This window comes from Equus quagga, chromosome 4, assembly GCF_021613505.1.
Source record: "Equus quagga isolate Etosha38 chromosome 4, UCLA_HA_Equagga_1.0, whole genome shotgun sequence".
Classification (NCBI taxonomy): domain Eukaryota; kingdom Metazoa; phylum Chordata; class Mammalia; order Perissodactyla; family Equidae; genus Equus; species Equus quagga.
In genome coordinates, this window is record NC_060270.1 from 131,592,437 (window position 1) to 131,607,506 (window position 15,070).

A 15,070-nucleotide genomic window follows, 5' to 3' on the forward strand; every position below is an offset into this window, starting at 1 on the left:
CAGAGGTGCTTCAGGAATGAGCATCCATCAAAATCAGTCAGAGTGAAAAAAAATAATTCAGTACGTAGTGCCTTCTTTTAATGAGTTTAAGAAATAGAGGGAAAAGTTCTGGTTCAGTGAATCTAGGTTAAAAGAATACCTACTTTTATTGAGAAAATGAAATTTCCTTAGCCAACACATTGGCTTTTAGATTTCTTCTCTTTTATGAAGAGCTTGTGGTTTCATCAGACATGAGTAGCAGATCTGTTCCAGTGGGTCATCCAGGCAGCAGTAAGTTAGGATAATTGCGAACCTGCAGGGTCTCCAGAGAGTTGAAGGTCTAATTGCCGAAAAGAGGAATGCAACACTAGTCCTGAAGTGGAAGAAAAAAGGTCCTTTGGATATGAATACGATGGCTGCAATGTGTCCTGCAGAAGCAGGAAGTCTGCTCTGAATTTGAAGAGGTTTAATTAATAGCAGATTGTTGGATAATACATTCATATAATATAGAACTTAATTTCTGGAAATGGCCTACACTACTTGGCAGCCACAAATCCGACACTAAGGCTGCCCACAGAGCCCCGTCCACCTGGTTAGACTTTTCTCTCTCTTTCTGCCTCCTGGTCAAGAGACAAAGCTTCTTTCTTGTTATATACAATTCTTCGTTTTTGACTTTTGAACAATATCATTTCTCTTGGTTTATTTTTTCTTCTTACTGTCTTAAATTCTTTACAACAAGTCCTTTTTTTGTTTGCTTTTCTCATTTTATTTTCTTTACTACTTGCGTTACTTCAATTTTAAATATGAATATGCCGATGCTTTCAAACACCTTCTTTCAAAAGAAGTGATAAGATTTGATGGATTTTATTAGCATGTCAGAAATTGATTCAGCAAGATGTTGAAAAAAACCTTAGATTAGACTGGATTTTTCATGTCATTCATAGAGCTTCTATTTTTTTCAGCTTTAGTGAAGTATAATCTACATATGCTAAAATCCAATAATTTTAAGTGTACATTTGGAAGAGTTTTGACAAATGTGTAAAGCTCTGTAACCGCTATCAAAATCAACATACAGAACCTTTCTGTCACCCCCAGCCACTTCTTCCTGCCCCTCTGCCAGTGAGCTTCTGCCCCTCCCCTCCCCCAGCCATGAAGCACCACTCATTGTTCTGTCACTACTGTCTGCCTTTTGAGAATTTCCTATAAATGGAGTCATACTGTATGTATTCTTTTGTCTCTGGCTTCTTTCACTCAGCATAATGCTTTTTGAGACTTGTCCACATCCAATAGCTTGTTTTTTTCTATTGTTACATGTATCAGAAGTTTATTCTTTTTATTGTGAAATCATTTTTCATTGTATGAATCCACCATAATTTGTTTATTGGTTTACCAGCTAATGAATATTTGGGTTGTTTTTAATTTTTAGCTATTACAAATAAGCTTCTAAGAACATTCCCACACAAGTCTTTTTTTTTTTTCCCCCCTGCTTTATCTCCCCAAATTCTCCCCGGCACATAGTTGTATATCTTAGTTGTGGGTCCTTCTAGTTGTGGCATGTGGGATGCCTTCTCAACGTGGACTGACGAGTGGTGCCATGTCAGCGCCCAGGATCCGAACCAGCAAAACCCTGGGCCGCCACAGCACAGTGCAAGAACTTAACCACTGCACCACAGGGCCGGCCCCCCACACAAGTCTTTATGTGAATATAAGTTCTGTTTCCCCTGGGCAGATACCTAGGAGTGGGATTGCTGGGTCCTGTGGTCAATGTATGTTTAACTTTTTAAGGAGCTGCAGTTTTCCAAAGTGGTTCTACCATTTTGCATTCCCACTAGCAACATATAAGGGTTTCGGTTGTTCCACGTAATCATCAAAACTTGGCATTATCATGGTTTAGTTTTAATCACAGTGGTAATTTATGTGATTTTAATTTGCATTTCCCTAATGAATAATGATGTTTACTTTATCTGAAAAGATTTGGGGTTTCATTGATTTTTGCTTTTCTGTTGTCCATTTTCTGATTCATTGATTTCTACTTTTATCATCTTTTCTTCCTTCTGCTTACCTAGGGTTTAATTTGGTCTTCTTCTTAATTCCTTTCCTTTTTTTTTGGTGGAGAATGTAGGCATCGATCCTTAATTCTTTTTTTTTTAAAGGTTGGCACCTGAGCTAGCAACTGTTGGCAATCTTCTTCTTCTTTTTTTCTCTTCTTCTTCTTCTCAAAGTCCCCCAGTACATAGTTGCATATTTTAGTTGTGAGTGCCTCTGGTTGTGCTGTGTGGCACGCAGCCTCAGCATGGCTTGATGAGCAGTGCCATGTCTGCACCTGGGATCTGGGCTGGTGAAACACTGGGCCGCCAACATGGAGCGCGAGAACTTAACCACTCAGCCACAGGGCCAGCCCTAATCCTTAATTCTTTATTTGGTTGCTTAATGTGAAAATGTAGATAATTCATTTTAGATCTTTCTTGTCTTCTAATATAAGCATTTAGTATAATAAATTTCTCACCAAACACTACTTTAGCTGCACCACATACATTTTGCTATGCTGTGTTTTTATTTTTATCCACTTACAAGTGTTTTCTTTTTTTATCATGTGTTATTTAGAAGTATATTGCTTAATTCAAATATTTGAGGATTTTCCATGTATCTAGAAAATTATTGATTTCTTGTTTCCTTCTATTATGGTCAGAGACATAGTTTCTTATTTTCAATTCTTTTAAACTTATTGAGATTTATTTTAAGCCCAAAATCTGATGTATCTTCTTGAATGTTCCATGAATAGCGAAAAAAAATGTGAAATCTTCTGTTTGTGGATGGAGGGCTCTATGTGTCAGCTGGGTCAAGTTGGTTGAAGGCAGTGATCTTTTTCTTTACTACTGCAGCCCAACTATGTTTAACTGTTCTCTATAAATATTTGTCGTGTGAATGAATGAATACATGCTCTATATCATGACTATGATTATTATTTTTATCCTCCACTCAAAATTCTAAATAATGGGTTGCCTGAAGAATAATCTCACATCTACCCAGTGCATCTGTCTCACTAGCATCTGAACAATCGCATATGAGCCATAAACTGAAGGGTCATTCAGACTCCATGTCCTCCCGTTTATGTCATTTCTAAATCCACCACTGAAGGGATAACTGTGTATTTTGGTTACTTAAACTTCAAGAGATTGCTGATCATTTCTTCATAGATGTAAACTGCTTTTCAATAATGTTCTGAAAGAAAATATCCAGAGGAAACAAACTTAAACGTATTTAAGCAGAGTTAGCATAAATTTCATCTCTTGGTGGACAGCTGAGGATGGGGAGGGATGGGGGCCGAAAGGAAGGGAGATTGTGGCACTGAAATCTTTATATCTTAAGTATTCTTCAGTGTCTGCAAATCGTTTAATGTACTCTCTCTTCCCAAAGCCTTTGTTTCTTTGCATGACTCTATTAAAAGAGATCTCAGTCATGTTTGTGGCCCAGGAATAAAAATGGTAGTGCTTGCAATCAAGATTATCAGTCTTTTTAGAGTAGCCTCACCATTCCCCCCAAAAGTTATATTTCATTTTTATTTCTTTTCAAAATGCAGGCAAATCAACATTAATTTTACTTTGCGAATTTTACGACACCCCTTGAAATTACTATAGATGTACTGGCATGCCGGAAGGCCAGGATTTCTGGATTGGGATTGTAACTATTTCATAATAACTAGAGTTATTATAACTTGGGTAGTCTCCAAAAGTAGTGAGAGAGTTATATTTTTATATATACGACTTATATATGTAAGGAGAATCAATGCATCTAAATCCACAGAAACTTTGTGCACTATTAGCTCTGCTTTCTGTCATGTTAGTTCTCTAAGAGGCTAATACCTATTCTTTTTCTTTTTTTTAACTCCCTCCGAGGAAACCTTGATAGAAATCAAGTCGGGCCAGTTTTGTTAGTTCTTGCCTTAAGTATAAGTGCTATCTTTAACATCATAGAGTCCTGCTTGCTAGTCTGAGGTGTTGCTAATTAGGCCAAAACATGCCTTAGCTTGAGAATTTACCTGCATAATTTTAAGTTTTCATACGTAAGAAAGCTAGCCAAGAGGCTATTATGTGTGGATGTTTTAGAGTTAAACCTATCAAAACTAACCTAACACGGTTCTCTATAAAAACCTTCTCGACTGCTCTGAAATATTTTAATTGGATCATGCTTCGAGTGTGCAGACATTAACTTAACACACTCCTGTCTTGGGCTCATGGTCTCCTACATTTCCCCCTGACTATTTCTTTCATTACTCCCACAAAGGGATTCTTTGTGGCTTGTTTTTAGGTAATCAGAAAGAATGATTCTGCTTCGGTGTGAAGGAGAATCATTCCACATCCAGCAAGAACTGCTCAGTTTCGAGAGCCTGAGAAGGAGGCCATCAGTCACAGCTTTGGAGACCAGCACTGCCCAACAGAGGTCCCTTATGGGAGCAGTTACTGGAAGAAGTGGCTAACGTGAGGACTTAGGTGATGGGGTCCCCTGGCCTCTAGGGCCCCCAGTGCTCCACTAAGCTAGAAAGGCAGCACAAACCCTGGTCCCTCTGATGCCAAGAGGAGGAAATACAGCACTTCCTCTGAAGAGTGGGTTATAAATCATGGTTCAAGTCTATAGTAATATGGGTCCTCTATGTCACCTATACTAAGGAATTAGGTGGGCTGGCACCTTGAGTCCCTAGTGTCAGCCTGCTTTAGAAAAGCCTTTCAGTGGCTTTTGAGTGCGCTTTATTGTGAGGCTGCACAGGGCCTCCAGCTAATTCTGGTTGTGTGAAGTTGAAAGGCATCCCTTCCTCAGAGTCAGGTGAATGCAGCCCTGTGCCAGGGCACTCGGCCTGCCTAGTGTCCTTAGGTACTGACACCCTGCACAAGGGTCTGTCTGGCTGCCCTGTGGCTACATCTATGATCATGACCCCAGGGTCACTCTTGGCAGGAAACAGGCTGTCCTGGATGTCTCTTGAGATCACCTGTGGATTCGGATAGCCAACAACTATAGGGGAGTTACCGGACAGATAAGGCTGGCAATTGCCACAAGTGCTGTGAGAAAGGCCATAAAGTGTGGAGAGAAACCATGTCTGCTCATATCTTTGGGATCTTAGCCTAAATTTCCCTTCCTCAGAGAGGAAGTTCTCTTGTCAACTCATCTAGACTGCAGTTCCACTGTTTTTCGTCTTACAAGTGACAATTGTATTTGTGTGTGTCTCATTTATTACCTACCTTTTCAACTGTCTTTGAGGTGTTCACCAATACACCCCCAACACATAGCTGATACCTGACACAGAGTTGGCACTTATTAAACATTTGAATGAAGGAATGTCTTCAGCATCCTCTGACAGTGACAGGGATGGGAGGTACGAACGCGATCTAAAATACCAAGAGGACAGAGGGTGGACAGCCCTTGTTCAGAGGGACACAATCTATTTGATTTTCCTGCACTACAGGGGCTTTCTTTGACTCTGTCACCTTTTTACAGATAATAGATACAGATAAGGCTGAGCAGTTGATGTTTTAGCGTTTGTTTTTATTTTTATTTATTTATTTATTTATTTATTTATTTATTTATTTTGGGTGAGGAAGATTACCAATCTGTTACCAATCTTCCTCTTTTTGCTTGAGGAAGATTCGCCCTGAGCTAACATCTGTGCCAATCTTTCTCTATTTTGCGTGTGGGATTCCTCCATAGCAAGGCTTGAGGAACAGTGTGTAGGTCCGTGCCCAGGATCCAAACCCACGAATCCCTGGCCGGCAAAGTGGAGCGTGGGAACTTAATCACTACACCACTGGCCAGCCCCCTCATCGTGTGTTTTCAGCTGACACTTTCTGAGAATGCTAGGCACTGTGCTAAGTGCTTAATTTACATATGTTATATCATCCAACCTGCACAACAAGTACCCTATGAAGTAGGTATAATTATTATTCCATTTTACAAATAAGAAAACAGACTTGGGTATGGGGGGGTGGTTGTATAACTTACACAACAAAATGACAATGTCAGGACTCGAACCCAGTTCTGTCTACCCCCAGGTATCACACTCTTAAACCTTATTAAACACGTCTTTATCTTAAACACAGTGAGATGGAGCAAGAGATGCAAACTATAAGCATCTATTACAAAATCGCTTAGCCTGGGTCTCATGGCCCATTCTGCCTTTGGTCTTTCCAGAAGGTGGAGGATTTCTGGTTCTGCCTGTGTTCTAATCTAGTAAATAGCAGCCTCCATGTCCATGACCTTATTTTGCTTCCTCGTTGGTGCTTACTCCCATACTATGGGCACCCAGCTGCCTACTACACGGCTTCCATGTCCCTGGGGTGGGAGCAGGCTGGTTCCCACGCTCAGCAAGGCATGGACGTCTGGTTATGTAGCTCAACACTGAACAACGCTCAGTCTTTGGTGGGATTTTTTTCCCTCAAAGTTTTACTGATCCCTTAAAATGGCAACCTTCTTAGCCTTTAAGTTTTTTTTTTTTTTAATTAAGGTTATGAAAGTTAACATCCTTGTGAAATTACAGTTGTACATCATTATTAGTCATGTTGTAGGTACACCACTTCACCCCTAGTGCCCTCCCCCCACTCCCCTTTCCCTGGCAACCACCGATCAGTTCTCTTTGTCCATATGTTAACTACCACCTATGAGTGGAGTCATACAGAGTTCGTCTTTCTCTGTCTGGCTTATTTCACTCAACATAATACTCTCAAAGTCTATCCAAGTTGTTGTGAATGGGATGATGTTATCCTTTTTTATAGCTGAGTAGTATTCCATTGTATATATATACCACAACTTCTTTATCCAATCATCAGTTGCTGGGCACTTAGGTTTGTTCCATGACTTGGCTATTGTGAATAATGCTGCGATGAACATAGGGGTGCATGGAACTTTTGGAATTGCTGATTTCAGGTTCTTAGGGATAGATACCCAGTAGTGGGATGGCTGGGTCATAAGGTATTTCTATTCCTAACTTTTCAAGGAATCTCCATACTGTTTTCCATAGTGGTTGCACCAGTTTGCATTCCCACCAACAGTGTATGAGGGTTCCCTTTTCTCCACAGCCTCTCCAACATTTGTCACTCTTGGTTTTGGATATTTTTGCCATTCTAACAGGTGTAAGGTGATATCTTAGTGTAGTTTTGATTTGCATTTCCCTGATGATTAGTGGGGATGAGCATCTTTTCATGTGTCTATTGGCCATCCGTATATCTTCTTTGGAGAAATGTCTGTTCATGTCCCCTGCCCATTTTGTAATTGGGTTGTTTGATTTTTTATTGTTGAGTTGTGAGAGTTCTTTGTATATTATGGAGATTAACCCTTTGTCGGAGAAATAACTTGTGAATATTTTTTCCCAATTAGTGGGCTGTTTTTTTGTTTCAATCCTTCTTTCATTTGCCTTGAAGAAGCTCTTTAATCTGATGAAGTCCCATTTGTTTATTCTTTCTATTGTTTCCCTCATGTGTGGGGTTATGGTGTCCAAAAAGATTCTTTTGAAGCTGATGTCAAAGAGTGTACTGCCGATATTCTCTTCTAGAAGACTTATTGTTTCAGGCCTAATCTTTAGGTCTTTGATCTATTTTGAGTTTATTTTAGTAAATGGTGAAAAAGAATGGTTGATTTTCATTATTTTACATGTGGCTGTCCAGTTTTCCCAGTACCATTTGTTGAAGAGACTTTCTTTCCTCCATTGTAGGCCCTCAGCTCCTTTGTCAAAGATTAGCTGTCCTTAGATTAGCCTTTAAGTTTTGAAAGGCTGCTGTTGTGGTGGCTCAGAGCCCTGGCCATTTGGGAAGGTCATTTTCTACCAGGAAAATGCATAGGCAACTGCACCTTGAACCTGATGTCAGAAATGTGTACCACATTGTCTCATTCCAAACGATCAAACAAATTTTCATAATCAATTTCATACATATCTAGGCTACTAGTATTTACTTGCTAGGTAGACCCTCATGGTAATTATCTAAAATATACATAGCATTTCAAGGTATATAGCAAATTGCATTATAGCTTTTAAAATTTTTCATTCAAAAATACATGTGACAGCCTAGGCGACAGGGAAGAAATAAAGATAAATAAGTTGACTCCAAGAGGTCCAAAATCTAATAGTAATTATTTATAACAAGACTCAGATACAACAGGATATTCTGATCTTCTGTTTAAAATCCTAATATCGCTTCATAAACCAATCAGACACACTGACCTCCTGCCAATAGAACGTTTGCTCGCATGCCTGTGCCTCACTGCTGATGGCCTGGTAGCTAGCCTGGCTCTCCCTTCCCTGAGAAAGCCCATCTTTGCAAATGATGAAATTGAGGCAACTTAGTCTGTGACTTTTCAAGATGTGAATGTGGAGTAGCATAGAGACACATAAGCTGGTGGTTCACTGCCTTCTTTTCAATCCTGTGCACTGTGTAGATTTGGCTGAAAACCAGCTCACGTTTAAGCTGCGCGTTATTTTGTAAACTTGTGAAAGTTGCACTTAATGTGTTTTGATTACCCTCGATTGTTATCCATGCTAGCCAGAAAGTACTTAAAATCACAAAAACACTTCTGTCTGTATCTTGAGGCCTACACCACCAAACAGTGAGAACGAGTCATCTTGAGCTCTTTCAAGAAAAAATAATTAAAATTTCTTATGCTGCAGTTTAAAAGTCAACCATGGTACTTTTCTTTTCTTTATGTTGTATTTGGTCACCATACTTTAATAGTGTGCAGTGAAGAGGAAGGTATCAGCCGAGATAACTTTTTTCTACATGCTAGAAAAGCCGATTCTGAGTAAGGCCAAGCAATTTATTTCAGTTCATAAACATTTATGGAAAGCCTAGGAGCAGGCTAAGGGCTAGAGGCAAAGAGAACAAAGTGTATCAGAATCTTGATGGGGAGGGGAGAGATACGGAAATGACCGTATTATAGAGTAGGACAATTATTTAAATGAGGAAAGAGATTTCGGCTGGGGGAGGGGGTGTGGGGAATATTTGGGAAGTTGGTGATAGGAGGTGGGATATGATATCATTTCAATTAAGGCCTGCAGACCATGACCTCCTTGAAGGCGGCACAGACAGTTGGATCAAGTTTCACTGGCTTCTGTTTTGGGCATTACTTCTCTCCCACTCACGCCTCTCTCTTCCATTCCCACTTCCCTGCCAAAAGGAGAGAGTAATGGGAGGGAAAACGCTTCTTTCTCTTCAAATGCAAAATGTATTGTTCTGCCTCGGGCCAATGAGGTAGACCAACTATTCACAGAATATACCTAATGCATGCTCTGAGAAAGGATACAAACCTTGCCAGCTTTCAAAGCTTTCACTCACAGGAATAAAAAAGTTGGAGTGGGGAGCATGTAAGGCAGAGGAAAAGCCGGGATGTGTGTGCTGCCCATTTACTGTAGTCGTGGTGTTATGAAAGGATCAGTCCAAAAGATCTTGTGTTATTTATTTAATCAAGTAATCACACTCTCTGGAACTTTTGGATGCAAGCACAGGAATAAAGGTATTCATGAAGTCAGACTTGCAATTGCCAGGAAGTAGCAAAGCATGCCAATTTAATCTCTGCTACCTGTGTAACTCCTAAGGGGAAGATGAGCTCATGAATGCATACATAGATCATTACAAAGCTGAATTAAAATACATTAAATATGGAAGTCGGATATAAACCCTCGAGGGCTATACAACATAAAAAGAATAGTTGAAGAACAACCTGAAGCTTTAAAAGGGGAGAAGCTAAGATCCTCACTGGCTGGGGAAAACAGTTAGTACTCACTCTTCAAGGAAAACATCTCATAGAAGCTTGGGGTTTGCAAACCCTAGCACTCCAACTAATCTAAATGAATGTAAATTTAGGAGGAGGGACTTGTTTTATGCCCTTTGTGGTCTCGGCAGCCTCTGGACATGACAGGCTTCTATAACTGTTACCTGAATTGGATTGAGCTGAAATAAAAAGGGAAACACCCTAAATCATCCATTGAAATCTTCTTTAAAGGGTAAGTTTCATTTATTTTCCACTTTTTTATAGTTACTTAGCAATGTATATGCTACAGGTTAAACAGTTGAACATTTACTTTAATATTTTATTTTGGGGTAACATTGTCTTTAGCACAATGAGTAACAGATGCGCGCATGCACGCACGAACGCCAGGAAGTGTCCCATTTGCGGAGAGTGCCATGCAATTAACCTTTGGTGTATTAATGAATCGGCAGCAGCAGGACTCAATGGGGACCAAAAGTAAAAACTTTAAAGACTTTAAAATAAAGTGGCTACCAATCAAAAGGAAGAAATAACATAAATTCATACTTAAGAATAGAAAAAAATGTGAATTAAAATTAAGAGAGTGCTGAGACTATGGAAATCATTAAAAATGGAGCAGTAGGAATAGGAAGGAGATTTATGTGCAAATACACACGAGTGTAAGAACCATGACGTGGACAAGGGCGTTTATGCAGGAGTCAGTTTGAGATTGTTCTCCAAAATAACCCAAAATGAATGGAAAGAGATATTTGGCCCCCTAAAAATGAGCCAATGTAGACATTGACAGGTAATGACTACTCTAAAAGATGTCGGGAACCCTGAAAGTAAACAGTCAGAAAACATTCAGAGCAATGAAGAAAATATGTACTGTGCATAGCTATACATCATTAAAACGGTAGGAATGTCTGTTTACTGTGATAACATAAACAAATTAAGGGAGGCAAAATCTAGAAAGAAAGAAATTATTTTTTCTTAAAGAGTCTCAGAAATTGACCTAATCAGACATATTTATAGTTCATGGAGATTAACTACTGATGGGTGAATTTAGGATGGCTAGTAAACTCATCCTGGAGAATTCTGAAGCAGAAACTTAGGAATCACAAACCTGAAAACCTGGATAAGTTTACCCAAAAGCTAAGGGAGCCGCCTCCGTTATTGGAGGAAGTCCTGTTTTTCTATGATATGACTTTACATTCTGAATTACTCAAACTGAGACTCTTACTAGCAAAAAGTGAATAACAAAGAACAGCACCGTGGGATCCTGCATGTCTTTAACTGCAAAGACTCATTAACAATACGGCAACTAAAGACACAGGTACAATTCTTTCAGTAGCAAATTCTGACTTAATCTGAATGTAAATAAACTAATTTCAGACTTTAAGTTTCAGAAAAAATAAGGCGTGAAGGATTTAAATCTTGTTCAGTGCTTTTGTCCCACACAGAGAAACTGAAACGAGATGGGGGAAAAAAGTAAAGAAAAAGTATTCTGTCAGCTTTTGGATTCTTTGTGTAAAGAATTGGTCATCTGAGTAATTTTCCTAATGGTTGGATTGTAGTCTGCTCATTTAGGTTCCGTCTTGCATGAGCAGAACATCTCGTACTTGCATGTTCTCTTCTCTGAGGGGACACCACATCTAGGGTCAGTTACACGGTGAAAGGCTTTATGCTTGCTTGTTATTCCTGGTGTAACAGAAATATTAGCCAATGTGCCTTTAAAGCTTAAAATACCAGCAAATGTAATTCAGTACCCATGTTTTTTATCCTTTTGGTTGGCTTATCATTTGGCATTGAAACCATCCTTTTTACTGACTTCACTTTTTACTTAAATAAGTAAATTTTATTTTCTCTGCAGGAATTTGAATCTGTAATAGCAATGAGGTAGATGCTTACACGTGCTTTGAGAAAGTGTGTTGTGTATGTGTGTAATTTATTTTAAAAATCAACATTTATCTCACGTGCACCCCATTTGGAAGGATACATCTAACACATCGAGGTATTCTTATTCTATGCCACACAAAAAGATGAGTAATCAGCCTTTGCCTTCAAGAGATTACCATCTCTTTTGGCTGACTTAATATACCGTCTCTGCTCCTTTCGTAGGATGAGAGAACAATTAAGCTCTGCGTGTGCTGAGTAAGCACTTCGCCTGAGCCATAGTGAGATAAAATGATCTTGGAGTCACGTGGACCTGGACTTGAACCCTGGCTGTGCGTACTTTTGTTCCTTGAAACCTGAGATTTCTACTTAAAAATAAGGATACTAATTTTTAGTTTACAGAGGTGTCATGAGGGTTCAGTGTGATCACGTATATACAACACCTAACACAGATAAGCCCTGAATTTGTAGGTGCCCTCCCCCCTTGTATATATTTAAATGAAACGTTCAGGTTTAGCATGGTCCATAATTGCAGCCAGGGTGTAATAGGCAGTACTTCTCGTGGTGAATGAGGCAGTAATCCAGTGGTTAAAAATTCAGAGACAACGTGGGGACGCCAGAACATGATGCGCAAGAGCGAAGCCACAGTCCTTCCACACATGCATCACCAGTCACAGCCTCTCTGTTAGAAACGATCTGTCAGGGCTGGGGAGCTCCACAGTGAGGAGGACTGGAGCAAAGGATCATGGTGTTTCTAGAAAGCCTAGAGAAAAGAGAAGTGGCTAAGAAGATAGGGATTTGTTTTGCCAGCGTTCTATAAAAAAGAGAGGCACATGGATTATATTAAGAGAGTTCGACTAAAAATAACTTTGAGTTTCTTGCCCTTTTGCTCCCAATCTACCAGACCCATTATGTAGTTTTTCACAGCGAGAACACAAAGGAAAGTCCAACCATGTGCACACCTTTCATCCCTGGACAGCACTTCTGCCCACAGCCCTCCCTCTTTTCCCATTTTGTTGAGCTGTGTTGAACAATAAAGTACACTTGAGGGGCTGGCCCAGTGGCACAGCGGTTAAGTGCGCACGTTCGCTTTGGCGGCCTGGGGTTAGACAGTTCGGATCCCGGGTGTGCACGTGGCACCGCTTGGCAAGCCATGCTATGACAGGCGTCCCACATATAAAGTAGAGGAGGATGGGCACAGATGTTAGCTCAGGGCTAATCTTCCTCAAAAAAAAAAAAGAAAAGAAAAGAAAGAAGAAAAAGAAAGTACACTTGAGGCCAAACTTTAATTCCCTAGCTGAAACCCAGATAGTCAATTTCCTCTTTGTCCTCCTGGTCACTCTTTGCAACAATCTCCCTCAACAGAGAGTCAGGGTGCTCCCTACAACAAGTGAGGAGATGTCCCTAACAAAGAAATTCCAAAAATTAACTGAAGCCCCCAAACCCTACTAGTTTTGGGGGGAGATCTTATCATTCTTTATTCTGCTTGTCTTTCCACATTCTATGCCTGATAAGCTAGGGAATGTGAAAAGCTTCTTTGGGTTGGTCACTGTTCCATCCCCTGGGTGAAAGGTTGTTATTTCTCTGGATTTGTAAAAATGGGACTATTTCTTTCACTTTTGTTGAACTGGTTGGCATTCTGGTGGTGGCTTTCTAACTTGTTTTTTTTTTTTTGCTGGGAAAGAGTCGCCCTGAGCTAACACCTGTTACCAATCTTCCTCTCTCTCTTTTTTTTCTCCCCAAAGCCCCAGTACACAGTTGTAAGTCTTTCTAGTTCTTCTCTGTGAGCCGCTGCCACCACAGCATGGCTACTGACAGACACTGGTGTGGTTCTGTGCCCGGGAACCAAACCTGGGCCACTGAAGTGAAACGCGCTAATCTGTAACTGCTAGGCCATCAGGGCTGGCTCTCTAACTTGTTTTTAATTCCACCACTGTGATTTTTCTTTAATTTCATTTTTAAAACTTTACAGAATAACATACATACAGTAAAGTGCACAAATCTGCTCAATGAATTTTTATATGTTGATAACACCTGTCTGCTTCAACCACATCAAGATCTAGGACACTTTCAGCACACGGAATTCCCCCTGCTGTCCCTTCCCAACCAATATCTTCTTCCTGGGAAACACTCTTCTGACTTCTAGGTTTTCCCCAATTTTGAACTTCATATAAATGGAACCATAAAGTGCATACTTTTCTGTGTTTGGTTTATTTTGATCAAAATTAAGTCAATGAGATTCATTCAAATTGTTCCATGTATCAATAATTTGTTCTTTTGTTATGTAGTATTCTGTTACGTGAATGTACCGCAATTTATCCTTTCCTGTTGATGAATATTTGTGGTGTTTCCATTATTCACCTATTTTATGTAAAGCTGTCCTGAACATCTCCAACGTAAATTCTTAATTTTCTCCAGGCCCCCTCTTTGTGGACGTTGTGATGAACAGAATTTGTGGAGAGGGTTTACAGGCACTCACTTAATCCTGCCTCACGTTATTTCTTCAGGTTTCTTTGGCACCAGAATTCAAAGGATGATAAAAATCCTCTGTTTTCCAGAAAAAAGAAAAGAAAGGGGCAGAAAGGGAGAAAAGAAGGAAGGAAGACAGGGGGAGAGAGGAAGGGGTAGGGTAATGTGTAGGCATGTCAGTATAAAGCCTTAAACTCATAACTCCCCTTTTATAGAGGTATCTGACCATCTTAATTTGCAATGCCTAAATAAGCAGTGCTTCCATGATTACAGACTTCTTTAGCTCACTTATGGAAATATTCCAGGCCCTCTGGAAATTATTTAAAGAGCTCTGTCTTATCCTTTTAAGAAGTTGATAAAATCACAGTGTCAAGTGCAAGTTCCAGGGCCAAGTACACTAGGAAGTTTGGTTGACTTTAAGTATTTTTCCTAAGAGTTTTTTGTGTTTTTAATTTCACAAAGACTTGAAACTCTTGAACAGATCCCAGAGGCTGAGGAAAACAGTGAAACCCATCCTTAAGCGTTCACTGTTTTGTGCCACTGTTACTAGCAATCTCCATTGCTGACTCTGAACTTTTGATTCCTTATTTCACTTCCCCTGGATTTTCCTGCTTTTGTTGATACTCAGGTTACTTCCTCAAATATGGAAAGTCCTCAGACATTCAAGTTTGTTCCTGGGAGCCCTAGAGTCTTCTACATTAATAAATTATCTAGACAATTACCTAAACGCTATCCCTTTTCAATTTTTATATATATATCATCTAAGAAACTGGTCAATTAAAATAATTAGTGCATGGTAATTAGCAAATTATTTGCTCAACAGTTTATTTCTTATTAAAGAGATTTTCATTTCTTTCTATCATTAAGATTAAGGATAGTTTTTTGGTTTTTTTTAAGATTGGCCCTAATATCTATTGCCAATCTTTTTTCTTCTTCTTCTTCTTCTCCCCTAAATCTTCCAGTACATAGCTGTACATTCTAGTTGTGAGTGCCTCTGGTTGTG

General features: G+C 39.6%; 1 protein-coding gene and 1 long non-coding RNA gene across 3 annotated transcripts in view; one reads left to right on the plus strand and one right to left on the minus strand.

Annotated features, from left to right (window-relative positions):
• Positions 1 to 15,070, minus strand: part of LOC124237923 (uncharacterized) — a 63,911-nt gene that overhangs the window by 15,225 nt on the left and 33,616 nt on the right. The window contains exon 5 of one of the 2 annotated variants that reach the window (XR_006888180.1): positions 9,971 to 12,361. The exons of the other annotated variant lie outside the window; for it this stretch is intronic. This is a non-coding gene — a long non-coding RNA (uncharacterized LOC124237923). Of the gene's footprint in view, positions 1 to 9,970; positions 12,362 to 15,070 lie in introns of those variants that run through there. 2 annotated transcript variants of the gene reach the window in all.
• Positions 1 to 15,070, plus strand: part of LOC124237922 (zinc transporter ZIP10-like) — a 123,725-nt gene that overhangs the window by 14,543 nt on the left and 94,112 nt on the right. The gene's annotated exons all lie outside the window — the stretch shown is intronic.